The sequence below is a fragment of the Amblyomma mixtum genome, chromosome 5 (assembly GCF_055824585.1).
Source record: "Amblyomma mixtum isolate Tamu chromosome 5, ASM5582458v1, whole genome shotgun sequence".
Taxonomy (NCBI): Eukaryota; Metazoa; Arthropoda; class Arachnida; order Ixodida; family Ixodidae; genus Amblyomma; species Amblyomma mixtum.
The window spans coordinates 106,373,445-106,401,038 of record NC_143016.1 but is presented as its reverse complement, the minus strand read 5'-3'; the positions used below and the strand labels follow the sequence as shown (position 1 = coordinate 106,401,038).

The 27,594-nt window shown below is 50.4% G+C and overlaps 1 pseudogene across 1 annotated transcript in view; it reads left to right on the top strand.

The window, feature by feature from the left end:
- The window catches only part of LOC149343276 (polypeptide N-acetylgalactosaminyltransferase 1-like), a 40,058-nt pseudogene extending 12,691 nt beyond the window's left edge, over positions 1-27,367 (top strand). The window contains exons 5-12 of the transcript XR_016282702.1: positions 402-609; positions 16,906-17,076; positions 18,146-18,263; positions 19,433-19,619; positions 20,741-20,883; positions 22,024-22,136; positions 22,774-22,914; positions 26,849-27,367. The product of XR_016282702.1 is annotated as a polypeptide N-acetylgalactosaminyltransferase 1-like (transcript). The remainder of the gene's footprint in view (positions 1-401; positions 610-16,905; positions 17,077-18,145; positions 18,264-19,432; positions 19,620-20,740; positions 20,884-22,023; positions 22,137-22,773; positions 22,915-26,848) is intronic.
- The last annotated feature ends 227 nt before the right edge of the window (positions 27,368-27,594 follow it).

Below are 27,594 nucleotides of genomic sequence, written 5' to 3'. Positions count from 1 at the left end.
ATTTCGTCCACCTGGGGTTCTTTAACGTCCACTGACATCGCACAGTACACGGGCCCCTAGAATTTCTCCTGCATCGAAATTCGGCCGCCGCGGCCGGGATTGAACCCGCGTCTTTAGGGTCAGCAGCCGAGCGCCGTAACCACTGAGCCACCGCGGCGGGGACAAGCAGTGTTTAATAGAGACCCCATGAACTGCGGCAGAGTCCTTGGATTGCTCCCGCATACTTGGTAGGATCGATCAATGATCCAACCGGCCGAATAGATACGCTTTATATGTGAACGAGCACGCGGAAGGTTTGAATATTGAAATTCAATCAAGGAAAATTTGCATGTGGTACCTTGTCCAACGGGTTAACATCCTGGCTGTAAGCCGCTGATGACGAGCCCTGCCGTGGCTCGCAGCGTTCCTGAAGGAGCCCCTGGAGCGGTACGTGTCTCGGCTGCCGGTTCCCACGCGTGTCCTGCGTTCCGTGAACCGGACGGGGCTTATCAGGGCTCGGCTGCTGGGTGCCGCCCATGCCAAGGGACAGGTGCTCACCTTCCTGGACGCCCACTGCGAGTGCACCAGGGGATGGCTCGAGCCGCTGCTGGCCAGGATCGCCGAGGACAGGTATATTGTATACGACTGCAATGCATCATCGCCTCTGTTCGGCACCGCTGATGTCACTGCACTTTGGTGCGGCCCAGGTCAAGTAAAGTAGGTGCTATCTGCCTGTGTCAGCTCGGTTGCAGCACCGTACTGTCAGAACTGATATGTAGGTAAACACTTTAGGGCCAATAAACACACTTGGATAAAGAGCTCCACCATATCGTTCATACTTGCAAGAAGGCCGAACAAAATTAGAGGGAATAGCTGGCTCTCCTGTCCTTTCATCCTTCACCGCTACTTTTTTCGAAGGAGGGACCGTTACGCGAGAAAATTTACAGGCTTTGTCGGCCTGCACAGAGGTGATCACTTTCATTTGACGTTGACCAGATATTTCTTACCTCTCGATTCTTCAGTTCTTCCCTATTCTCTCTCGAGGTAGTGACAGTGAGCCGGTTGGGGCCAGTCGACTGGCTCGTGTTATTTACTTCCCACACGCACGCACGAATGCGCGATTTCCGTCGTCGGTATTTATAACAAAATGCGAATGGCCATGTCATGACAGGAAAGGAAAGGAAAGGCAAGCAGTAACCCTCTCTTTGGACATCTTTGCCGCGCAGTGAGTCAGGAGGTAAAGGATGGATTAAACCTGAAACTCTTTTTCAGAAACTGAGTAGTGACAGGACTATTCTATGCACAGTTCAACGTTCGCGCTTGCTGAAAACTTCCAGCTGAATCGTCAGTTTTGAATGGGTTTAACGCTTCAAATGCAATTGAATCCTGCAAAGAGTTAGGCAGCGTCAGAGCCTCATCGCCAGGGTAATTACAGGCGGCACGCATCGTCGTGGTAAGTCTAGTCTAGTTTGGGGCGCATGCATAGTGTTGCCCGACAGCGAATGCACACGATAAAAGCTGTTTGTCGTGAAGCGTATACGGCTTGACGCGTTTTACTGCGAAACCACTACTTCACGAGGTGAAACCGGCGCACCGAGTTTGTGTGAAGGTTGACCTTGAGGTGACCTTATACAAACAATAAATAAATAAATACTGCCGTGACTCGGATTCAAACCCGCGGCGGCGCGAACAGATTAGCTTCGTAGGTAGGTAGGTAGGTAGGTAAGAACTTTATTGATGAACCAAGTAAGGGGAGGAAGTAGGGGAGGTTTGGTTGGCTTGGTTCTTAATTCCGGTTGGCGGCCATCAGTCCATGACTTCTGGCGACCTTCTCCGCCCATTCCACCAGCCTCTTTTGTGAGGCCGGCTCGGAGCAGAGACCGCGATCTCCCAACCTTCTAGGTCTGTGAGGTTCCAGCGAGATGGTGGTTGGAGTTCTCGGCATATGAAGAGTATGTGTTCAAAGTTTGCTCTCGGTGCCCCACAAAGAGAGCATTCGGGCTTGTATTGATCCGGGTGTATTAGTGCCAGATAGGCCGGTGAAGGAAACGTTCTGGACTGGAGTTGCCTCCATATAGTCTGTTGTTCCTTCGTGAGGGTGTGGTGTGGTGGTGGATATGTGAGCCTTTCCTCTCTATAGTGTAGTGTGATTTCATTGTAGGTGATTAGTCTGTCCCGCGCGCAGTCCCTCTCCACTGTTCGGCCTAGGCCCACTGCACGAGAGCACAAAGTGCAACACGCCCTCACGCTGAGCACTGCACATCTTCCGTCTTCATCAACTAATTTTACCATCTATCTAATATACACACTCGTCTTCATCAGCTCATACTACTGTCGAACTGATATTGGCCCAGCAAGGCAAAACTATGAGCCAACCAGGCTAAACACATGCTTTCGCACGTCTAGTCGGTTTAGCTGCGTTAAAACCTTACCCCTTTTTTTACTCGCTAACGAAGACTGATGCTTAGCGTAAGGCGTTTTGATGAAGCTCTCTCTGCATACAGTGAAAGTAACAATGAGCCCGAGACATTTTGGTCATGTTCGTATTCTGCTCTTCCTCGAAACTACGAAAAAGGCATGACCTCGGAGGTACTATCGCGCTCAATATGACTTGCAACCCGCGAGCGTGTGGCCGCACCGTTTTCGGAAGCATGGTGGGGCCGACAAGCGGCGCGCCTGAAAACTAAGTGGAAAAGAATTCTGCTGTTCCAGCAGCCAGGCGCATCCCCCGCGTCGTCTGCTCAACGAAATAGCTGGTTGATTCTCACAGGCGCCGGCGCGTCTAGCCTTGCACATGCGTGATTTCAAATGGTCAAAACCGCTCCAGTCATACTGTGATTGAAGAGCGATTTGGGCCACGGGTTTGTCGGGCATGACAGGTGAAAGCGAAAGGAATGAAGCAAAATCAACCGTGACATGCGCCTTGCATTCGTCACGCAACGCCGGCGATGCGAATGTTAAGCTGGAACCGCATGGAGCGTTTTTCGCGAGCGAAAAACGCGACGCGCGGCAAACGCCCGCGTTGCCGCCGACGCGGTAGCACCCGCACGAGAAAAATGAAGCAGCGCTGTCGCGCCGCGTTTTAAGCATGAAATGCTTTTAGCCCCCGTTGTCGGCAGTGTGGTGACGTCACGCCGAGACCGAGAGCCATCATCCGGGCACTAAAATCCAGTCATCCGGGCACTGAAATCCAGTCATCCGGGCACTGAATTCCAGTCATCCGGGCACTGAAATCCACTCATCCGGGCACTGAATTCCAGTCATCCGGGCTCTGAAACGAAAACATCCGGGCACCGTACGAGACTTAACGAGATTTAACGAGACTCTCTAAGCCCTCCTACGCCACCGGCATGCAAGCACCGGTTGGTCTCCAAACGAGACAAAAAATAACTGCTGCCAGTGCCTTCTCAATGTTTATCAAGAGATCAGTGGAGCTGTGCGTTTGATAATGCACGGACTTATAATTTCCGATTTCTAATAACGCATGCAAAAAGCACATAAATGCCACGATACACTTCGTTGCCATACGTGATCTCTTAGGGGCTTCACGCATCGAAGCAAAGCCGCGCAGGCGCACAGGGGCCCGGGGGAGAAGCGCTGCGTTCAAAGGGCAAGGCATCGCGCCGAACGGGTGGTGGCGTTCCTCCCTTCCATTACGGTGCGGTTCGGGTGTCCACCGAGATGGCAGAGAATTACTGCGCCATTTCCTTTCCTCAAAAAACCTTGCGTTCAAATGGCAAGGCATCGCGCTGAACGGGTGGTGGCGTTCATCCCTTCCTGTACGGTGCGGTTCGGGTGTCCACCGAGATGACATTACGCCCATAAACATTTCATGCTTACTCTACTCTTGGTTACGGGAGAGGCAGAGAATTTTAAGCATGAAATGCTTTTAGCCCCCCGTTGTCGGCAGTGTGGTGACGTCACGCCGAGACCTAGAGCCATCATCCGGGCACTGAAATCCACTCATCCGGGCACTGAATTCCCGTCATCCGGGCACTGAAATCCACTCATCCGGGCACTGAAATCCTCTCATCCGGGCACTGAATTCCAGTCATCCGGGCTCTGAAACGAGAACATCCGGGCACCGTACGAGACTTAACGAGATTTAACGAGACTCTCTAAGCCCTCCTACGCGACCGGCATGCAAGCACCGGTTGGTCTCCAAACGAGACAAAAAATAACTGCTGCCAGTGCCTTCTCAATGTTTATCAAGATATCAGTGGAGCTGTGGGTTTGATAATGCACGGAATTATAATTTCCGATTTCTAATAAGGCGTGCAAAAAAAAACACATAAATGCCACGTTACACTTCGTTGTCATACGTGATCCGGGGGAGAAGCGCTGCGTTCAAAGGGCAAGGCATCGCGCCGAACGGGTGGTGGCGTTCCTCCCTTCCTTTACGGTGCGGTTCGGGTGTCCACCGAGATGGCAGAGAATTACTGCGCCATTTCCTTTCCTCAAAAAACCTTGCGTTCAAATGGCAAGGCATCGCGCTGAACGGGTGGTGGCGTTCCTCCCTTCCTGTACGGTGCGGTTCGGGTGTCCACCGAGATGACATTAGGCCCGTAAACATTTCATGCTTACTCTACTCTCGTTTACGGGAGAGGCAGAGTTTTAAGCATGAAATGCTTTTAGCTCCCGTTGTCGGCAGTGTGGTGACGTCACGCCGAGACCGAGAGCCCTCATCCGGGCACTGAATTCCAGTCATCCGGGCACTGAAATCCACTCATACGGGCACTGAATTCCAGTCATCCGGGCACTGAAATCCACTCATCCGGGCACTGAATTCCAGTCATCCGGGCACTGAAATCCACTCATCCGGGCACTGAATTCCAGTCATCCGGGCTCTGAAACGAGAACATCCGGGCACCGTACGAGACTTAACGAGATTTAACGAGACTCTCTAAGCCCTCCTACGCGACCGGCATGCAAGCGCCGGTTGGTCTCCAAACGAGACAAAAAATAACTGCTGCCAGTGCCTTCTCAATGTTTATCAAGATATCAGTGGAGCTGTGGGTTTGATAATGCACGGAATTATAATTTCCGATTTCTAATAACGCGTGCAAAAAGCACATAAATGCCACGTTACACTTCGTTGTCATACGTGATCTCTTAGGGGCTTCGCGCATCGAAGCAAAGGCGCACAGGGGCCCGGGGGAGAAGCGCTGCGTTCAAAGGGCAAGGCATCGCGCCGAACGGGTGGTGGCGTTCCTCCCTTCCATTACGGTGCGGTTCGGGTGTCCACCGAGATGGCAGAAAATTACTGCGCCATTTCCTTTCCTCAAAAAACCTTGCGTTCAAATGGCAAGGCATTGCGCTGAACGGGTGGTGGCGTTCCTCCCTTCCTGTACGGTGCGGTTCGGGTGTCCACCGAGATGACATTAGGCCCGTAAACATTTCATGCTTACTCTACTCTCGGTTACGGGAGAGGCAGAGATCTTTTTTAAGCATGAAATGCTTTTAGCCCCCGTTGTCGGCAGTGTGGTGACGTCACGCCGAGACCGAGAGCCATCATCCGGGCACTGAAATCCAGTCATCCGGGCACTGAAATCCAGTCATCCGGGCACTGAAATCCAGTCATCCGGGCACTGAATTCCAGTCATCCGGGCACTGAAATCCACTCATCCGGGCACTGAATTCCAGTCATCCGGGCTCTGAAACGAGAACATCCGGGCACCGTACGAGACTTAACGAGATTTAACGAGACTCTCTAAGCCCTCCTACGCGACCGGCATGCAAGCGCCGGTTGGTCTCCAAACGAGACAAAAAATAACTGCTGCCAGTGCCTTCTCAATGTTTATCAAGATATCAGTGGACCTGTGGGTTTGATAATGCACGGAATTATAATTTCCGATTTCTAATAACGCGTGCAAAAAGCACATAAATGCCACGTTACACTTCGTTGTCATACGTGATCTCTTAGGGGCTTCGCGCATCGAAGCAAAGCCGCGCAGGCGCACAGGGGCCCGGGGGAGAAGCGCTGCGTTCAAAGGGCAAGGCATCGCGCCGAACGGGTGGTGGCGTTCCTCCCTTCCATTACGGTGCGGTTCGGGTGTCCACCGAGATGGCAGAGAATTACTGCGCCATTTCCTTTCCTCAAAAAACCTTGCGTTCAAATGGCAAGGCATCGCGCTGAACGGGTGGTGGCGTTCATCCCTTCCTGTACGGTGCGGTTCGGGTGTCCACCGAGATGACATTACGCCCATAAACATTTCATGCTTACTCTACTCTCGGTTACGGGAGAGGCAGAGAATTTTAAGCATGAAATGCTTTTAGCCCCCGTTGTCGGCAGTGTGGTGACGTCACGCCGAGACCTAGAGCCATCATCCGGGCACTGAAATCCACTCATCCGGGCACTGAAATCCACTCATCCGGGCACTGAATTCCCGTCATCCGGGCACTGAAATCCACTCATCCGGGCACTGAAATCCTCTCATCCGGGCACTGAATTCCAGTCATCCGGGCACTGAATTCCAGTCATCCGGGCTCTGAAACGAGAACATCCGGGCACCGTACGAGACTTAACGAGATTTAACGAGACTCTCTAAGCCCTCCTACGCGACCGGCATGCAAGCACCGGTTGGTCTCCAAACGAGACAAAAAATAACTGCTGCCAGTGCCTTCTCAATGTTTATCAAGATATCAGTGGAGCTGTGGGTTTGATAATGCACGGAATTATAATTTCCGATTTCTAATAAGGCGTGCAAAAAAAAACACATAAATGCCACGTTACACTTCGTTGTCATACGTGATCCGGGGGAGAAACGCTGCGTTCAAAGGGCAAGGCATCGCGCCGAACGGGTGGTGGCGTTCCTCCCTTCCTTTACGGTGCGGTTCGGGTGTCCACCGAGATGGCAGAGAATTACTGCGCCATTTCCTTTCCTCAAAAAACCTTGCGTTCAAATGGCAAGGCATCGCGCTGAACGGGTGGTGGCGTTCCTCCCTTCCTGTACGGTGCGGTTCGGGTGTCCACCGAGATGACATTAGGCCCGTAAACATTTCATGCTTACTCTACTCTCGTTTACGGGAGAGGCAGAGTTTTAAGCATGAAATGCTTTTAGCTCCCGTTGTCGGCAGTGTGGTGACGTCACGCCGAGACCGAGAGCCCTCATCCGGGCACTGAATTCCAGTCATCCGGGCACTGAAATCCACTCATACGGGCACTGAATTCCAGTCATCCGGGCACTGAAATCCACTCATCCGGGCACTGAATTCCAGTTATCCGGGCACTGAAATCCACTCATCCGGGCACTGAATTCCAGTCATCCGGGCTCTGAAACGAGAACATCCGGGCACCGTACGAGACTTAACGAGATTTAACGAGACTCTCTAAGCCCTCCTACGCGACCGGCATGCAAGCGCCGGTTGGTCTCCAAACGAGACAAAAAATAACTGCTGCCAGTGCCTTCTCAATGTTTATCAAGATATCAGTGGAGCTGTGGGTTTGATAATGCACGGAATTATAATTTCCGATTTCTAATAACGCGTGCAAAAAGCACATAAATGCCACGTTACACTTCGTTGTCATACGTGATCTCTTAGGGGCTTCGCGCATCGAAGCAAAGGCGCACAGGGGCCCGGGGGAGAAGCGCTGCGTTCAAAGGGCAAGGCATCGCGCCGAACGGGTGGTGGCGTTCCTCCCTTCCATTACGGTGCGGTTCGGGTGTCCACCGAGATGGCAGAAAATTACTGCGCCATTTCCTTTCCTCAAAAAACCTTGCGTTCAAATGGCAAGGCATTGCGCTGAACGGGTGGTGGCGTTCCTCCCTTCCTGTACGGTGCGGTTCGGGTGTCCACCGAGATGACATTAGGGCCGTAAACATTTCATGCTTACTCTACTCTCGGTTACGGGAGAGGCAGAGATCTTTTTTAAGCATGAAATGCTTTTAGCCCCCGTTGTCGGCAGTGTGGTGACGTCACGCCGAGACCGAGAGCCATCATCCGGGCACTGAAATCCAGTCATCCGGGCACTGAAATCCAGTCATCCGGGCACTGAATTCCAGTCATCCGGGCACTGAAATCCACTCATCCGGGCACTGAATTCCAGTCATCCGGGCTCTGAAACGAGAACATCCGGGCACCGTACGAGACTTAACGAGATTTAACGAGACTCTCTAAGCCCTCCTACGCGACCGGCATGCAAGCGCCGGTTGGTCTCCAAACGAGACAAAAAATAACTGCTGCCAGTGCCTTCTCAATGTTTATCAAGATATCAGTGGAGCTGTGGGTTTGATAATGCACGGAATTATAATTTCCGATTTCTAATAACGCGTGCAAAAAGCACATAAATGCCACGTTACACTTCGTTGTCATACGTGATCTCTTAGGGGCTTCGCGCATCGAAGCAAAGCCGCGCAGGCGCACAGGGGCCCGGGGGAGAAGCGCTGCGTTCAAAGGGCAAGGCATCGCGCCGAACGGGTGGTGGCGTTCCTCCCTTCCTTTACGGTGCGGTTCGGGTGTCTACCGAGATGGCAGAGAATTACTGCGCCATTTCCTTTCCTCAAAAAACCTTGCGGTCAAATGGCAAGGCATCGCGCTGAACGGGTGGTGGCGTTCCTCCCTTCCTGTACGGTGCGGTTCGGGTGTCCACCGAGATGACATTAGGCCCGTAAACATTTCATGCTTACTCTACTCTCGGTTACGGGAGAGGCAGAGATCTTTTTTAAGCATGAAATGCTTTTAGCCCCCGTTGTCGGCAGTGTGGTGACGTCACGCCGAGACCGAGAGCCATCATCCGGGCACTGAAATCCAGTCATCCGGGCACTGAAATCCAGTCATCCGGGCACTGAAATCCAGTCATCCGGGCACTGAATTCCAGTCATCCGGGCACTGAAATCCACTCATCCGGGCACTGAATTCCAGTCATCCGGGCTCTGAAACGAGAACATCCGGGCACCGTACGAGACTTAACGAGATTTAACGAGACTCTCTAAGCCCTCCTACGCGACCGGCATGCAAGCGCCGGTTGGTCTCCAAACGAGACAAAAAATAACTGCTGCCAGTGCCTTCTCAATGTTTATCAAGATATCAGTGGACCTGTGGGTTTGATAATGCACGGAATTATAATTTCCGATTTCTAATAACGCGTGCAAAAAGCACATAAATGCCACGTTACACTTCGTTGTCATACGTGATCTCTTAGGGGCTTCGCGCATCGAAGCAAAGCCGCGCAGGCGCACAGGGGCCCGGGGGAGAAGCGCTGCGTTCAAAGGGCAAGGCATCGCGCCGAACGGGTGGTGGCGTTCCTCCCTTCCTTTACGGTGCGGTTCGGGTGTCTACCGAGATGGCAGAGAATTACTGCGCCATTTCCTTTCCTCAAAAAACCTTGCGGTCAAATGGCAAGGCATCGCGCTGAACGGGTGGTGGCGTTCCTCCCTTCCTGTACGGTGCGGTTCGGGTGTCCACCGAGATGACATTAGGCCCGTAAACATTTCATGCTTACTCTACTCTCGTTTACGGGAGAGGCAGAGATTTTTTTTTCGGGTGGCCAGACCACACAACTGCCAACGATGGTTGGTTGGTTTATGGGGTTTAACATCCCAAAGCGACTAATACCCCTCTCACACTAGCAAATTTAATGTCATTCGAACCTAATGGAATTCGATGCATCGAATGTCATTTGGTCTCTTTCGGTGCTACACGGAAAAAAATAATGTCATTCGAAAATGGTGGCATCGACGATCAGTGAAGAAAACATAGTCCAACTGAACGACATCAACGCGCATAAAAGATGTTTGAAATTGTTGTGCAGTGTTTGAAAAGCGAGTGAGAACATTTGTGTGCCGTATTATAAGCTTAAAATATTATTTCCGGCCATTCTGCACCACTTTAGCCAACAAAAGCCAAGCCAAGTGCAAAGTCAACCACAAATCCGACAAATGTAAACAAACAAAATGGCTGACATGGCGGCGCGCGGACACGCGCGGAGCTTGGAAATGACTTCCAAAAGGTGAACTGCTCAGTTACGTCTTTAAGTACCTTCGAGCTTAACAAACTGTTGTGTCCCCTTGTTGCTTTTGTGTGTGTGCGCCCCCTCCTAACGACCACTCGCATTCCCCTCCTAACGACCACTCAATCCTCCTCCTAACGACCACGACAGTTGCCCCTCGTCGCACGCTGTCACCAGATGCCCCCCCACGGTGCGCCCCCGCACCCTCCTCCTGTTCTGGGAAGCCACTCCCTCCCGTGGACGCTTCTCAGCTCCCTCCTTTCTTCGGGCGGCCAGTTCGGCTCCTGCCTCGGTCGACGCTGGTCGCACCCTCATCGGCTTTAAATAAACGAAGTCTAAAAGTACCGTGTGCGTCTTTCGCTGCATTCAACACAGCGACCGGACACGACAGTGGCGACGAGAAAGTGGATTCGACCCGCGCTACGCAACGCTATTGACAAGCCATGGCTACGCGAGGGTTTCCCAAGCAGATACCAGAATTCAACGGCTCATCGTGGTCATCGTGGGTTGGACGCCTTCAGTTCTACTTTGAAGCTAACAACATCACAGACCCAGCCTTGAAGAGGGCCAACCTGCTGACGCTGTGCGGGGAGCAGACCTACGATACTGTCTGCGCCCTTATTCAGCCAAGCACACCAGCGGCAGTGTCTTACGACGACATCGTAAAAGCGCTGCAAAAGCACTACGACCCAAGGCCATCCGAGGTCTACAGCCGTGCTCGCTTCCAACGACGAGATCAACTGGAAGGAGAAACAGTGAGCGCCTACGTAGCAGCGCTCAAGAAGCTCGCTGCCGACTGCAATTTTGGAACGCTGTCGACAACAGCTACCGGGCAGGAAATGGACGCAGCTTCTTCTGCTAACACCACCATGCTTCCCTTGGACGTGATGTTACGCGACAGATTTGTGTGCGGACTGAGTGACGAGTCACTGCAGCAGCGCCTGTTCGCTGAGAAGGACCTCACATTCAGCAAAGCTTACGACATCGCCGTTCGAGCGGAGAGCGCCGGTCACCAGCAGAGAGGGATTCGCCGGAACACCGAGCCGGTACACCAGACAAGCAACCAGGTGCGCAAGCCTTCTGTTGTTGTAAAATCGGTCAAAAAGGCACAACGCTGCTGGCGGTGTGACGACCAACACAACCCCCAGGGATGTCGATTCCAGTCAGCCACGTGTAATTTTTGCCACAAGCGAGGGCATATCGAAAGAATACGAAACGGAGACTTGCCAAGATAAAGTCACCTTCCCAGCCTAATCACAGCGTCAACGCCTCAGAGAATACGCCGCTATCTGATCTCCATGGAACAACATCAGCAACACCATCTGTGTTGTACGACCTGAACACCATGAATCTCGGCACGCGACCGAAGATTTTTACAGAAGTAAGCGTACATCACCAGCTGATTAAGTTCGAGGTGGACTCCGGCGCAGCCTGTACTCTGATCAGTGAGGACACGTTCCGAACTTCATGGCCATCTGACGCACCCGCCCTGCAACAAGACGACACGCACCTGCGAACGTGGTCAGGACAGAATCTGCCACTATTGGGCTCTGCCAACGTGCAGGTTAACTACAACGGCCAGACCCATACGCTACCTCTGCTTGTTGTGAAGGGCACAGGATCAAGCCTTCTAGGGAGAAACTGGTTTTCTCCACTAGGCGTGATGATATGCATCAAACTCTCAGCGTACGACTACGCTCTGGTCTACCGCAATGGGAGTAAACATCAAAACGCCGATGCGCTAAGCCGTCTGCCACTAGACGCAACTGTTGACGAACCATTTCCACCAGGAGACGTTCTGATGTTCGAAGCACTGCCAGAACCTCCGCTTACAGCAGGCACAGTTGCAGCATCTACGCAGAAGTGCGCAGCTCTCCGGCTAGTTTACACAGCTGTTCAACAAGGCAACGTGCATAAACTCAAAGGGGACAACTTCGACGCTTACCGCAGGCGAGCTACAGAGTTGAGCACCCATCGCGGCTGCATCATATTTGGGTCCCGAGTTGTGATGCCGAGAGAACTACGCGCACAAGCTATGTCTCTCATCCACGCCGGACATCGGGGCATCGTTGCAATGAAAAAGTGTGCCAGAAGCTACATTTGGTGGCCTGGCATTGACAACGACATCGAAACAGTGGTGCGAGAATGCAAGCCTTGCCAGAGCAGCCGGAGCGCCCCGCCGAAAGCTCCTGTCCCAGAATGGGAAAAGCCAGACACACCATGGCACACACTGCACATTGATTTTGCAGGACCAATTGAGGGCTGCACTTTCCTTGTGGTCGTAGATGCCTACACAAAGTGGCTTGAGATAAGGCAAATGGGACAGACGACTTCGGCAGCAGTCATTGACAACCTCCGATCACTATTTGCAACGTTCGGCCTGCCGCGCAAGGTAGTGTCGGACAACGGAACACCGTTTGTGTCTGCGGAGATCCTCAAGTTTTATCGCGACAACGGGATCTCATCAGTTACATCGGCCCCCTACCACCCAGCGACAGACGGACAAGCCGAGCGCTACGTAGCCGAGCTAAAACGCGCCCTTGAAAGAGATCAGACAGGCTCGCTGCAGCGCCGCCTTGCGCGCTTTCTCTTCAAGCAGCACACGACGGTTCAGAGCACAACAGGCGAGACCCCCTCGAAAATGATGTTCGAGCGTGAAATGCGAACCCAGCTCACAGCCATCCTCCCCGAGCCAAAGGCAGAGACGTTCCGGGAAGAAAAAGCAATTCCGCGCTGCGGCACGCTTAATGAGGGGCAGCGCGTCCTCGCCCGACAGTTTCTAAAAAAGCCACGCTGGGAGGAAGCTACAATTGTCAGACGCATAGGCCTGCGCTCTTGGCTCGTCAACATACATGGCACAGTAGCACGCCGACATCTCAACCAGCTGCGTAGATTTACGACGCCGTCTGAGAGCTGTCCGCCAGCGGAGAGAACACGTGCACCATTTTCCCACATAGCCTGGCACCTCTTCCCGGAAGAAGAGACTTCGCCCAGGACAGACCTAGGAGACACAGCGAACAACAGCCAGCCTACAAGTGCTTCTCCCCCGAGCGCACAAAGCCAGCGCGCCTCCACGCGTGAGCGCCGACCCCCTGCACGATACCAGGCAACTTTCTAAGGGGGAAGGAAGTGTTGTGTCCCCTTGTTGCTTTTGTGTGTGTGCGCCCCCTCCTAACGACCACTCGCATTCCCCTCCTAACGACCACTCAATCCTCCTCCTAACGACCACGACAGTTGCCCCTCGTCGCACGCTGTCACCAGATGCCCCCCCACGGTGCGCCCCCGCACCCTCCTCCTGTTCTGGGAAGCCACTCCCTCCCGTGGACGCTTCTCAGCTCCCTCCTTTCTTCGGGCGGCCAGTTCGGCTCCTGCCTCGGTCGACGCTGGTCGCACCCTCATCGGCTTTAAATAAACGAAGTCTAAAAGTACCGTGTGCGTCTTTCGCTGCATTCAACACAGCGACCGGACACGACACAAACATGGCACGCCTACCAGCAAGAATCACGCAACCCAAAATGCCGACGGTCGCGGGAAGGACGCTGCCTCACGCTCGGCCGCTGCTGTTGGCTGCTGCTGAGACCGAGAGTAATAGCTATCCACGACAGCCTGTAGTGTGAAAAGATTCACACCAACACTACCTTTTTTTATCAGAACTAAATAAATGCACTTTCTAAGTTTGGCAGTGTGCACATTATTTTTTCACGTCGCTTGTTCCTGCTGCGTATCTGGTGTCCAGAGTACGCATTCGGTTCGAGATCGAATGCGAATGAGTTCCCCTAACTCATTCGATGGCGAATGTCATTCGAACCTAATGGCATTATATGTTCCCGTGTAGCAGCCGATTAATGACATTAGGTGCTAATGTCATTCGATTCGAATGACATTAAATTTGCTAGTGTGACAGGGGTATTAGGCTATTAGAGACGCCGTAGTGGAGGGCTCCGGAAATTTCGACCACCTGGGGTTCTTTAACGTGCACTGACATCGCACAGTACACGGGCCTCGAATTTGAGAAAAATGAAGCAGCGCTGTCGCGCCGCGTTTTTTCGGGTTGCCAGACCACACAACTGCCAACGAGGTGAATTATCTGTTACCGCATATATAATATGCCCTTTAAATTACAGGACACTACAATAAAAACAATCTTCGTGTAATTATACCTCGTTAAAGATTGTTTTGTGCATGTTGGCCGAACACTACGCGCGAACGAACACGATGCGTGAATGCACGTGGCTCTTTGGACGTGCTCATGGAGGAAAGAAGGACGTGCTCAACAGTAAAGCCAGCTCCTCCGAGGAAAGAGCAAAGTTTCCCCAAAAAGGTACCGCCGAGATGCGCGGAGAGCAGAGGCATCTGTTGGCAGACCGAAAAACCAAAATGACATGTGCCTGCACGCTGATTGGTGGACGCCGGCCGTGACGTCAGTGGACGCGCAGCGCGAGGCGTTTTTTTCTACAAGCGTAGAACCACACCGCGGCGCGATTTCGTGTTGGATTATGCTGGGCACGCGTCAAAATGACGCGCGCGTCCCACCATCCGCGCGGCATTCGCGCCCAAAAACGCGCCATGCGGTTCCAGCTTTATGGTACAGCCTAGACCGCAGGGGAGAAGGCTGAATGGTGGAACAGCAAAATCCTTTCCCTTTAGTTTTCAAGCGCGTCGCTTGTCGGCTCCACCATGCTTCCGGGGAGCGCTCCGGCCACGCTGCTTGAGGTTGCAAGTCATATTGAGCGCGATAGTACATTGTTAACCACTGTCAGTGACCTACCTAGAAAAAGAGGTTTGTTTGCAAATAAAGGCGGAGAGGTCGGCCCTAGCTATATTACTTTCTGGCCTCTAGTTCTGCACTAAGAGCAGGAGGAGAAAGGGATTTATCGGGGTCATCGACCTCAAATGCTTCCAACCATCTAACGGTTTCTACAGTTATTACTCCAGCAGCAGCTGGCTCGCGCCCAGCCGCTACAATGTCTCACTTAGGAAGAGTAAATTACTGCCTAAATGGGGAGCCTTCCATTATTCAGTATGAAGCAGGGATTAATTGAGAGGGTGAAAGCGTTCAAGCCGAGCGGAGCGTCAGACGTGGTGGTAACAGCTCGAGATAGAATTTGATGAGGAGCAGGAGGTGCTGTTTAATGAAAAACTATGGCACCGTCTAGGGTCACCTTAGGAGAATGTGATAGCATTAGATTTCACATGTGTCTCAGCTTCTGTTGCAACTCCTGTGTTTGTTTGAGTCAGTTTCTAATGTCCGGTCCATAAACCGCCATGTTCGGACTGCTGCAATAGCAGGTACCCGCTATGCAGTGACGGTGCCGACATTCGCACATCACATTTTTTTTTTCTAATTTCTGATTTCGATTTTTCTTACATTCTTAGTTGAACTTAAGCACTTAATTCAACTACATTCCTATTTTCGAGCAGTATTCTTCTGTACCTTCTTGCATGTCCTATGTAGAAATTCCCTCTAACGCGATGAGCAGATTGTGGGGTGACTCAAGGTCACGCGGCCTCTCTCGACCACTCATTGTTATAAATGCCACCTGCAACGGTGGGCAGGTTGGTCACAAGCCAGTGGCCAGGTTGTGATGACGTCACAAGGTCACGCGACCTGTCCCGACCAATCAGCGAATTTCGTGACATTGGACGGCGGAGTTTGCCCCTGACGTTAACTGTAATGACTAAAACTGGAGAGATTATCCTGGTATAATACTTGGCAAGCTTCTTCATATGAAGGTGATAATGATAAAGCGAAGCATTCATACATATATACCCACCTATTCTGTACAAAAACTTTTTTGAGCGGGAAACCTTTTATGAACCCATTTTTTTTTTTCATATAATCCAAGATTTCCTCATAACAATCAATATATCCGCAGATCAACCGACGGCAGTCTTGCATTATTTTGTTCTATTAACGCTTTTGCTATAAGAGTGCCATAGAACAACCAGTGGGAAACGCTTTTGCTATCCTCTAAAGTGTTTTTCATTGATTTTCTACGGCAGTCTTAACTGTTCGATGCGATCGATGGAAACCCTTTAAAGGGAAGATTTTTATACATATCAAAAGAATGGACAATTGACTTCAAGTGTTTCCGCAACAGTACCTTAGAATTTTCTCATTTTCAAAATTTTTGTGAGATAGTTCGACATGAATATTTCGCACGAACGCACACGCACAGGATTTTCCCATGGGGCATATAAGTCCGCTGTCCTGAAACTGTAAAACGGCCTTCATTGCACGCAGCAGCGAGGCGGCATCACTACACCATCCAAGCTCGAGGTGGAGCCTCTCGCCCGTGTCAGCAGCACTGGCAGGCCAGTCAGCTTCATCGTCTTTATAATTGGCGTTAGGCTATTCGTCTTCATTAAAACTGCAACATACGTTGCGTGTAACGCGTGCGACGTCTTTCAAAAGATCAAATGCCACATAGCACACAAGTGTAACAGCTGTCGAACCCTGCTGTGAGTGCCTTGTGTCAAACTTGGCGCTATGGACGGCTCTGGTATGCGAGAACAGTTTTCGCTGCTCAAATTATTCGAAGCACCTAGAATGGAACAGGAGCCTCGAACCATATGGCTTGACGGCTGGTCCGCTTTCTCGCCAAGCTATAACATAGAAGTCATTGAAAATCACTGCACGTGCGCATCTGTCGAGTGCGGCTGAATTATACATAGTTTTCACCAACGTCATAGCGGCCGCCATCTCTGGGTCCCGAAAGAGCAGCGAAAGCCTCGGCGTTTTGTTAACCTGCCCATCACCAACTGGTTCCCGCGTACACTGTGGAAGCTAGCCACAGTACCCTAAGATGGCGCCCGTGACGTCACGTGTTACATACCTTTCGAATAGGGCGACCCTATCAGTTAGGGGCGCAGGGGAATAGCGGGGAGCCAGTGCGCAGGCGCAGGCCAATACACGGAGGGGCGTTAAGTGATACGAGAGTTAAGTGATACTAATGTCGCGATTTTTGACTACGCAGGAAGCGCGTGGTGTGCCCGGTAATCGACATCATCAACGACGAGACTTTCGCGTATGTGCGTAGCTTCGAGATGCACTGGGGAGCGTTCAACTGGGAGATGCATTTCCGATGGTTCCCCGTCGGAAAGAGAGAGCTCAAGCGGAGGAAAGGGAACTCGACGATGCCTTTCAGGTAAGCCTATAGGCCAACAATGGTACTTTTGCATTCGTAGGAATGAAATAAGGGCACTAGAAGAGCGAGCAAAGTTGAAAGTCTATACTAAAGCTCTTGTTTCTACAAGGGGCGCCCGGTAAGGACGCGGCGAAGTATTTAATTTCACGGCAGATTCGGCAGACCCCGCGAGGAAACTGGCGCACATGCATAATTAATCTTGCCTTTGAATTAACTTCTGCATTGGCGATTTTGTCCTGGCTCCTGGTTTTAGCAAATAGCTGGACAGGTTTAGATAATTTCAACCTCGGATTCGCAGCCTTGTCTAGAATAAAGCGCCTCGGAAGACGAACTCTGCGTAGGCACAAGACTGGTGCTCGTTCTGTACGCTTGATTATGTCTTCTTAGTCTCAGCAGATGGTGAGCTAGCCAAGCAAAGCTTAGAATTTACAATAAAAAACCCAACTTTTTGCTCCGTTTCATGTTTGTATTCCTTCCTTACATAACAGAGAGAATTCTTAATCAGATTCACTGGTGTGCTCTTTGCATATTCAAGCAGTCCTGCCGGATTATCAGTCATACAGGGAAAAGCTGCAATGGAGCATATAAGTACAGAAAAGTTATAAAGCGGTTAGGAAGAACAGTCTTCGCCAAAAGTAAAAAAGGCTGCATAGTTTGGTTCTCCTAAAGCTCTAAATTTTCGTATGGTAAGGAGAACCCTTGTCCTCCTCTTCCAAGACCTTTTGACCTTTAAGGAAGCTGTAAGGGCTCTACTATACTAGCGATAACCAAACCATGCAGCCTGGTTACTTTTGACAAAGACGGTATACGTTTATCACGATGTCAAAAATTTCTTTGGAGGAGAAATTCGAGGCCCGTGTACTGTGCGATGTCAGTGCACGTTAAAGAACCCCTGGTGGTCGAAATTTCCGGAGCCCTCCACTACGGCGTCTCTCATAGCCTTAGTCGCTTTGGGACGTTAAACCCCATAAACCAACCAACCAACCGTCAACAATGTGAGTGTTACGTCGCTTACAGATGCAAGCCTATAGGGACTCGCACATTCATGCTGTATATACTGTCGTTTCAGGACTCCCGTGATGGCGGGAGGCTTGTTCTCCATCGAGCGAGACTACTTCTATGAAATGGGCGCGTACGACGACCAGATGGACATTTGGGGCGGCGAGAACATGGAGATCTCCTTCCGGGTTCGTGATATGGCATTTGTTCATTCCGGGTTCAAAGCCACGAAATGGCGGCAGGAGATTCGAGAGGGGGAGAGAGGTACTACAGAGTTAAATGCAATAAAGAACAACTTTCAGGTGAGTCGCTTAGTCCAGAAGAAGATTCGAAGTGCTGTGTCCCGGGCGCACGGATTTTTCAGGCATCACCACCATCTCACTGCATCTTGTCATCAAGCGCTGTGCTTGACATCAGACAAAACTAAATGTACACGAATTAACATAAGCATGCAAGGCCCTGCTGATTGAAACTAGGATGCGTAATTACCGTGAGAGGGCGGATAAGAGAGAAAGCGAAAAAAAAAATGAAAAAGAGGGTCTGCGAGGCCGTTATTTTGTAAGGGCGGCAGGCACGCTGAGACACGCTTGCTGAGCATTTGCAGGGAAAGCAACGACATTGACGTGTGACAAGTCCAGAGCTTCTATAGCTGTGTTTTAATATTTCCCGGAGCGTTTAAATGCAGCAGACGCGTTCAACGAAGCCTTAATGCTATGTTCATAGCAAGTTAATTGGTCCGAAGCTCGCATCGAATGCTATATCAGCGCCGCGGTGGCTCAGTGGTTATGGTGCTCGGCTGCTGATCCGAAAGACGCGGGTTCGATCCCGGCCGCGGCGGTTGAATTTCTTTGGAGGAGAAATTCTAGAGGCCCGTGTACTGTGCGATGTCAGTGCACGTTAAAGAACCCCAGGTGGTCGAAATTTCCGGAGCCCTCCACTACGGCGTCTCTCATAGCCTTAGTCGCTTTGGGACGTTAAACCCCATAAACCAAACCAAACCAAACCGAATGCTATATCAGCGTGAAATGAAACGAGAACCAAGCATTTGAAACACGAACTGCGAAATAAGATCACCTTAAGCAGGGAAAGCTCAGTTCAATGGCAAATTAATTTCTCATCGAAAGCGCGAAGACTGCTTTAGATGTGTTAATCAACCGCGCTACTGTATTTTCTCTACAGGAGCTAATATATTGATCTTTTTGTGCTGGAATTTCAATTTTTTGCTCGCTCTTCATTCGGCGCAGATGGTGCATTGTGAACGGACCCTTGAAGTGTTACCTAGCGCTAGGAACGCCGGCTACTTGACCTATAGTCATTGAGGGATCTGTGACTGCATTTTCTGCTCGCGCATGCGCAGATCTGGCAGTGCGGCGGCTCCGTGGAGGTGGTGCCCTGCTCTCATGTGGGCCACCTGTTCCGGCGCACGTCCCCCTACACGTTCCCCAAGCCGGGCGGCGTGGGAAAGGTGCTTTTCGCCAACCTCGCAAGGGTCGCCGCCGTCTGGATGGACGAGTGGGCAAACTTCTACTTCAACATCAACCGCGGTGAGCGCCCACACGTCATGACACACACATATATGGTGGTCTCGAGTTCGATTGCCAGCAGTGGCGGTCCTATTTTCACGAAAGCGGAATGCAAAGGCATCCTTGTGTTGAGGTTTCTACACGTGCTGAGGAGCCTCAGGTAACCGATGATTATTTCGAAAAGTGCAGTTTTCGCTACGACAGCTTAACTTTGAAAGTGTTTGTGGTGCTCGGGAGAAAGCGGCCGAAATGCGAAAGTCCTTCTGCAGCAGCCCGTGGCTCGAACAGCGCGTCCCTGCTGGCAGTTTGCATGAATAGCGTGCTCAAATTCCCGCTGTCGAAATTACTACAATCGCGGGCGAGCGTCCGCAGCGGGAAAAACTGTTCAGACTGAAGCTGTCTTTCCGTAAAGGCACTCTCGTTGGTTTTATTTGACGCTCTGTACAACTTCGTCTAGCTGAACCTCTGCGCGTTTCACGAACGCTATAAAAGCTAGATAATTATTGTTGGCCAAATGATTATATTCATGCAAAATAGACATTCTTGAAGGTAATCATCTTCGGCGGAAATCTGTTTATCTAAGTCCCTGAGAACAATGCAGCAGCAGGTTTATTTACTCAATATTACTTGGATGAGAAGAGCTTGTAGCTGGGCGTGTTGGTGCATATTCAGGAAATATATAGGAGCGCTGTTCTTTCAACAAGATTTACTGGACGAAGAGCACTTATATAGCTGCTTATTTACCCATGCGAAAAGGCGCAGACCGCAAACCTTTACGTGTTTATAGATAATAATCAACAAAAACCATTTCACTCTGTCGAAGAACCACTGACTTATCAGTAATGCAATCATTTCCTCATTTCTTGATAAAAAGGCTGCAACAAGTTCACATTCGGTTTTGTCACGCATCTTCATCAACAATTTCAATTAATATAGAAGTTCGCAGGCGACACGATTCTTCTCCGAGCAGGCCCGACAGCAATCAGGAAACGCAAAGCGTTTAAGGTGGAAGCGTATAAGGTTCGTGTACATTAAACAAGTAGTGCGGAGCGTACTGTTCGAGGCATCAAAATCCTTCAATTGGCCTTGTTTATAAAATGTGCAGTTGAGCATCTTTTGAAATCTCCCTCTATCCTTTGCAGAGATGAAGAAGAGCTACACGCCACAGGACGTGGCGGAGCGGAAGAAGCTTCGGGAAAGGCTGCAATGCAAGAGTTTCCAGTGGTACCTCGAAAAAGTGTGGCCGGAAAACTTTCTGCCCAGCGACAACAGATTCTTCGGAAAGGTGAGGAGATGGCCGATTTTCGCCTTAAAAATGTAGCGAGGTTGGTGATTTCACGGTGGCGACTAACTACCGCAAACTGGAATCGAAGACAAAGGCGCGGTAGTCTCAACCAGCAGACTTTCGCTGCGCACCACTCTTCCGTCACACGGGAGCCAGGCATTAGAGGGTTCCTTGGTGTTGTGGGGCCCCGCCAAAGCCGAGCACAGTTACCCAGATACCTAGCACGACTACTGCACGACGCGAACATGCAGTGCCGCTGTTTCACTCCCGCTCCTCTTCCTATATCCCTCCTATCATGCGGCACTAGAATAATATGGCTGAATACAAAGGGTTAAAGGGGCACTGAGGTCAAATTGAAGTCGGCCTGTAATAAATTACAGCACCCTGATGGCAATGACGCCACTTTCACTGAAAACGCATCTTTTATAGGTTAGAATTATTTTATTATTTTATTTTATTTTTATTTTATTTCATTTTTATTTTAATTCCCTGTATTTGTACATAGTGTATATTGCCGCCCTACCCCTATGCTTTCTTCTATCGCTCCCCATTTCTTTCCTTCCCCATCTCCTTTTATTCCCGCTAGCCGCAGCTCAGGTGCTTAAGGCTTCGATGACAGATGCCGCGGCTAGCAACATCTTTTTCCCTTTATATTTTATTTTCTTATTACCAATAAATAGCCACTAACAACATAAGCTAGAAAAGTTTTAAAAAACGGACAACAGGTGTCGCCACCAGCCGTGACGCCAAGAAAGTTCGGGTGCCGATCCTGAGGCCTGGCTGCAGCTAAGGCGACAATCACGGAGCCCCTTTCGAACTTGACGTCATGAGTTTGAATCAATTGGCGGGAAATTTTAAAACCCAATTTTCTCAACAATAAATGCGTGTTTTTCAGCCACAGAGTACATTTTTTTTTACTAACAAAAAAAAATGGACGAAGTTCGCAGTGTCCCCTCAAAAGAGACATTCGTTTTAATGTGTCTTATAAGGAATACTATGGGGCTGTTACTTACTCGTCATAGTGCAACTGTACCCTGTACGCACCATTTGCCAATAAGGTTGCAGAGCAGTGGAAATTATGGATTGTACTCAGATGTTAAGGTTGTGCGTTCGATTCCAACGCCTCTCATCTCCACTCAGGTGAGAAACAAGAAGACCGGAAATGCTTCGTGCGGCCAAGCTCGAAGAGCTACCACCAGCCGGTTGGGAAAGTCGTGCTCGAAGAATGCTCGCTCACTCATTATCCCATGCAGGTACGTGCCTCCCGCACCCTTCAGAAATCAACTGTGGTGAAACTCTGATCACTAATCCACGATGGTTGATGTATAAGCAGGGATAAATGTGCTTCAGGGATAAATTTAAATAATGCCTTTGAAAACAGAAATCTGTGAAAATGGAACATTTAGCGAATTAATGGTTTGGTTTGGTTTATGGGTTTAACGTCCCAAAGCGGCTGAGGCTACGAGGGACGCCGTAGTGAAGGGCTCCGGAAATTTCGACCGCTTGGGGTTCTTTAACGTGCACTGACATCGCACAGTACACGGGCCTCTAGAATTTGGCCTTCATCGAAATTCGGCCGCCGCGACCGGGTCGAACCCGCGTCTTTCGAGACAGCAGCCGAGCGCCGTAACCACTGAGCCACAGCGGCGGGGCATTGAGCGAATTGATCCCTGCCGCAGCGGTTGAATTTCTTTGAAGGAGAAACTCTAGAGCCCCGTGTACTGTGCGATGTCAGTGCACGTTAAAGAACCCCAGGTGGTCGAAATTTCCGGAGCCCTCCACTACGGCGTCTCTCATAGCCTTAGTCACTTTGGGACGTCAAACCCCACAAACCATAACCATCTTCCACAAGCTAAAGCCGCATCTGTGCACTTTGCGATCATTTTTCAGTACTTTGTGTTCTCTGAAGAAGGCTTCATCATGACGGACGAAGCCATCTGCCTCGACTCGCCGGAGTCCCAGGCTAACACCAACGTGGTCATGATAGCCTGCAACAACCTGTCCAGGCAGAAGTGGCGCTACGATCCCAAGGTGAGCATCGCGCATTTCAAAACCCCAACTCATGTGGATTGTGGATCTTCTGTGATAAGGCTACAGCATTTTGTACCCTGATTTGAGACTACGGGAACGTCAGGATTTATATCACCTGCCACATGCCTCTCTATTTCTGAAGGTAAGCATCTGAATCAGAGCCATTTCGCAACAAAGGCGAGGATTTAATATATCTCGACCGATATTGTGCAACTGAAATGGCTCAGTGCGGCTATAGAGTTTGCCCTGCGTGCATAGACGTGTACGCAGGATGCTTTGCCGACGCGGCGAAACTTCTGTGATAGCACTTGTTTTTCCTGTGTGCGAAACTAATTCACAGCCCTTTTAACACGTAACAAAAGACAGTGTGGTTATTTTGTAATTTTGATCGCACGTTTTCGATCTTGCTACTCTCACTGCTTCCCTTACGCCAGGCATGCTTGCGATGTCCCCAGTAGGCACAGGAAGCATGAAAGAGAAATACTGTATTATAGAATGGAAAGTTGGGCGAGTTGTTATACGTTCATTTTGGGTGGAAAAACAGCGCGAAAGGGACGGAAGACAAAGATGAAGGAAACCACACGGACGAGCGCTGTCCGTGTGGTTTCCTTCATCTTTGTCTTCCGTCCCTTCGCGCTGTTTTTCCATCCAAAATGGAGATAAATACCATTCGACCTCGTTATAACGAAGCCGAATAGACCCCACAGCGTTTTCGTTATAGCCATCGTTTCGTTATATTCGCAAGTGCCTTTGATCGCAACTAACACTTTCGGACATATGCTTACGTTCCACCATTCAGACCGAGGACAACTTAGCATTACATATGCCACCGATTTTTGTGGATGGAGCCTTAAACACGCGCACCGAACGCCCCCGACGCGGCCCAATCTACCGGATGTTTCACCTAAAATGGTCTGCATTTTTTAAAAAATTGCCTTTTTTAGTAAGAAGAGCGCTTTTTCGGCATATCATTGTCAACAGCGTAGCGCATGTGAATACAGCTAAGGCGTGCTACTAGTAGGCAAGTTAACTAATAATGAACGTTAAGTTTTAGAGCGCAGCTCTTAAGCGCCCGTTCCTGCATTCCGCGTCGTAGTTGTCGTATAGGATCGAGGTATTCACATGACGTCATCCGCAAGGGGCGCTAGCGGCCGGCGCGGCATTCGCCATGTTGGTGGTCGCGCGCGCGTCCGCCGCAGCCAGCCGCAGCCAGCCGCAGCGTTTAAATAGCTGGTGATGGGTGAAAAGTGAGTGCATTTCGCGTCTTGCCGCAGATAATTTCTGTCCGACCCGTACCGCCGCGTGACTGAGTGAATATTCCGTGAACTGTGCGAAGCAGAAAAGAGCGGGCACGCTCAGAAGGTTCTATTTTGTGAAAAGGTCGACCCCCCGTAGGAATGCGGAGGCGCCGGCACGGTGTGCGACGTACAGGACTGCTGCCACGCGTTGAATTCACCGGTATAGAGGCCCACCTTGTGCACGGCTTAAGTTTGCTGACAGGCCAAGGAATTAAAGCATGCAAACCTATGAGAGGGTGCAATTAGTTGACAAGCGGGTGAGTCCAAGAGCCGTGCTTAGGGTGCCGAAGTGCCGAAAGCCGAAGTGCCGTTTTTGGAGAGGTGAGTAATTCGAAGGGTCTGTTCGCTTAGCTGCAGCTTAACTTGTCACCTCTATCTGCTGAAAGTGACCTGTTGCTACAGCTCGAAGCAGCGCTACGTAGCTACAATCAAAACTGCAAAACATTCTCGCTTGGTCTGACGTTCGTGCTGCGAGCATTTGTTTGACCGTTCTGCCGCTGGAATTATCAGTTTCTGCGGCGCCAGTTTTGGAATTTCGGTAGTTAATCGTGCTCTTTATCCACGATGTGCCTTCAATGACTAGCTGACAGTTATCAACTAATATTAAAAGCTGCAAGTCGTGTACCTTTTACGTGCAGTGCAGCCAGCCAGTTTTGCTGCCGAGTTGAGGCAGCTGTGTTTTATCACGGCACAGAGGAATTATGCTGCAACTTCATGCACAATAAGCGTACGCGGTCGCTAATGCATTTAACAACGTGCAAATGTGTTACGGATCACTAACAGTTCAGGCCGGGTACCACACGGTGTACCGTGATCACTGCGCGAGCTGGCGTGAAACGACCGCAAACATGGCGCGTTTGCCGCGGCGACGCTCGCGCCGTCTGGTAGCGCAGCCTCAGTGAATACCTCCTATAGTGGAAAAAGTTAACTCCTCAGTATTAGTTCACCAGCCTACCAGTTAAGCACGTCTTTGCCATATTGTGATGCGCTACACCGCTGAAAATGCTGCGCCAAAAAGAGCGCTTTTATAACTCGAAAATCCTATTTTTTTTTTTAATTGCAGAACATCTTAGATGGAACGCTTAGTATAGGTGCACTAACTGAAGACGTCAGCCTCGCCAACGCGCGCCCGTTTTTTCCGCGGCCCACATTGACTTCAGCTCCTATAATGTCGTAATGGGTTAATAATGTCGTAATGACTGGTAGAAACAAATTCAAAACATGTATGCCTGTTCCCAAGGCACTGAAGACGATATGGGCTGCTGTGACAAACGGCACACGGCGGCGATATCGGCGTAAGTGCCCGTTACGGTTGGCTTTCACGCATGACGCATGAGCACTTTGACCACACTACTTCACTGCATTACAGCAGTGTCTAGTGGAGAATGGTTACGCGTACTCCAGACCGAAGGCTAAAAAAAAAAAAAAAAAGGTTAAAAAGGACTCTCAAATGCTCGAAAGACATATGTGATCTCAGTTTGCCTCTAACTAATTTCTAATTGCCGATATTGTTAACGGCCTGCTCAGAGATAAGTAAAAGTCATTCGCTACCTGACATTTCTTCGCATATAATGCAGCTGCTTTAACTATGGCTGCCTTCTCGTCATCTTAAATCGTCTAGCGCTTTCATTTTGCACCGCTCTCACTAATCGTGGCATTTGGAAACCAGCGGAACGTCGATGCCGTCCAACACACCAAACACACTGCCGAGCGGTCAAACTATGAGACCACGCTGCGAGAATAAAAACTATACTGCCTGCGGCATCCGAGAAGCACAGCGCACTCCCAGCGGGCCGCGTGCAGGGAGGATATGGGGAGAACGGAGGGGGGGGGGGGGGGGGGGGGGGGGAGAGAACTTTATCGAGGCAGGTGTATTAGGACCCCCTTGGGTCCCTGGACCACCGCACGGTCCAACTCTACGCCGAAACGTTCATTTGGCGTACGATCTAATGACCTTACTTTGGTAGGGCGTTTACCTTGGCGCTCGCGAGGCGCAGCACAGCGCAGCTAGAATGGCTGTATTAATCCATACACAGTTTACTTCCAGAGATCAAAGCATGAAAATGCAGCGGTAATCACTAACAATACGCGTAGGGCTTGTTTGCCATCTGCGTCAAGCTCATGTATGCAGGTAGAATCATAAGCAGCGAGCAGAAGACATGGAGCGAATTGTGGTGGGCTCAATACTGAGCTCTTCACATGTGGCTCTATAAACCTACAGTGGTCTACCTAAGCAGAACGCTTAAAGCCCGACGGGCTGATCTTTTTTGTGCTAGTTTTCCCAAAAACTTGAGCCGAAACGGGCGTAGGACACAACCTGCCGCGTAGTGGCTCAGTGGTTATGGTGCTCGGCTGCTGACCCGAAAGACGCGGGTGCGATCCTTGTCGTGGCGGTCGCATTTTGATGGAGGCGAAATGCAAGAGGCCCTTGTACTGCGCGATGTCAGTGCACGTTAAAGAACCTCAGGTGGTAGAAATTTTCCGCAACCCTCGAGTACGATGTCCATCAGAGTGCCTTTGGGACGTTAAACCCCATTAACCAAACCAAACCAAACCACACCAAACCGTGTAGGACACAACCTTCCTTCCTTGCTTGTAAGTATAACACTGACAACGTGTGCTTTGCATTTCCACAGACGGAGCAAATCGTTCACAAAATGAGCAAGCTTTGCCTGGACCTTCCGTCTCGACGCGGTCCCCAGGGTGTCCGCCTGCAAGAATGCCACGGAGGACGGAGCCAGAAGTGGATCATGGAAACTGTCGACTGGAAGACACTAACCCTTTAGGCTGTGGCCTTCCAAGCCCTGTCCACGAAGTTAACGGGGAGATGTCTGCTTTGAGGGCGCTTTTTCTTTTCCTTTTTTTTTTGTGAAAAGCACTCCGACTTAAGCGTTTTTTGCCTTCTTATGAAATGTAATATTTCTACCAGAGGATCATCCTCACGCGACCAACATTGTACATAACACAATAGTTACTAATGCCGCGCCTTAACACTTTATTTTTTTTTTACAAATATTCAGCGTCACTCCTCTCCACAACGCGTATACAGATATCTCAGTGCCATGTACATACACATCTGGCGGTGCACAAAGGAAGATCCCACTCCTCAATATGCAGGGTTGTTAACTTAAGTTCGTATTTATATGCATGTAAATAAAATTATTCTTGTTACCGGCACTTGTTTCTTCTTCCGAACGTAGACTGATCGCGAGACATGAATTCGTGAGCAGAACGGAATGCACTGCGGTATGAGGCCACAACGGAATGAATTTGGGGATGAAGCCAAACAAGGGCTGCTTATGAACGTTCTCCTAGTCGGAAATGGCTTTTCGGTTCAAAAGCGCGCCGTTACAGTGTCATATATTATTGGCATATGTGACGC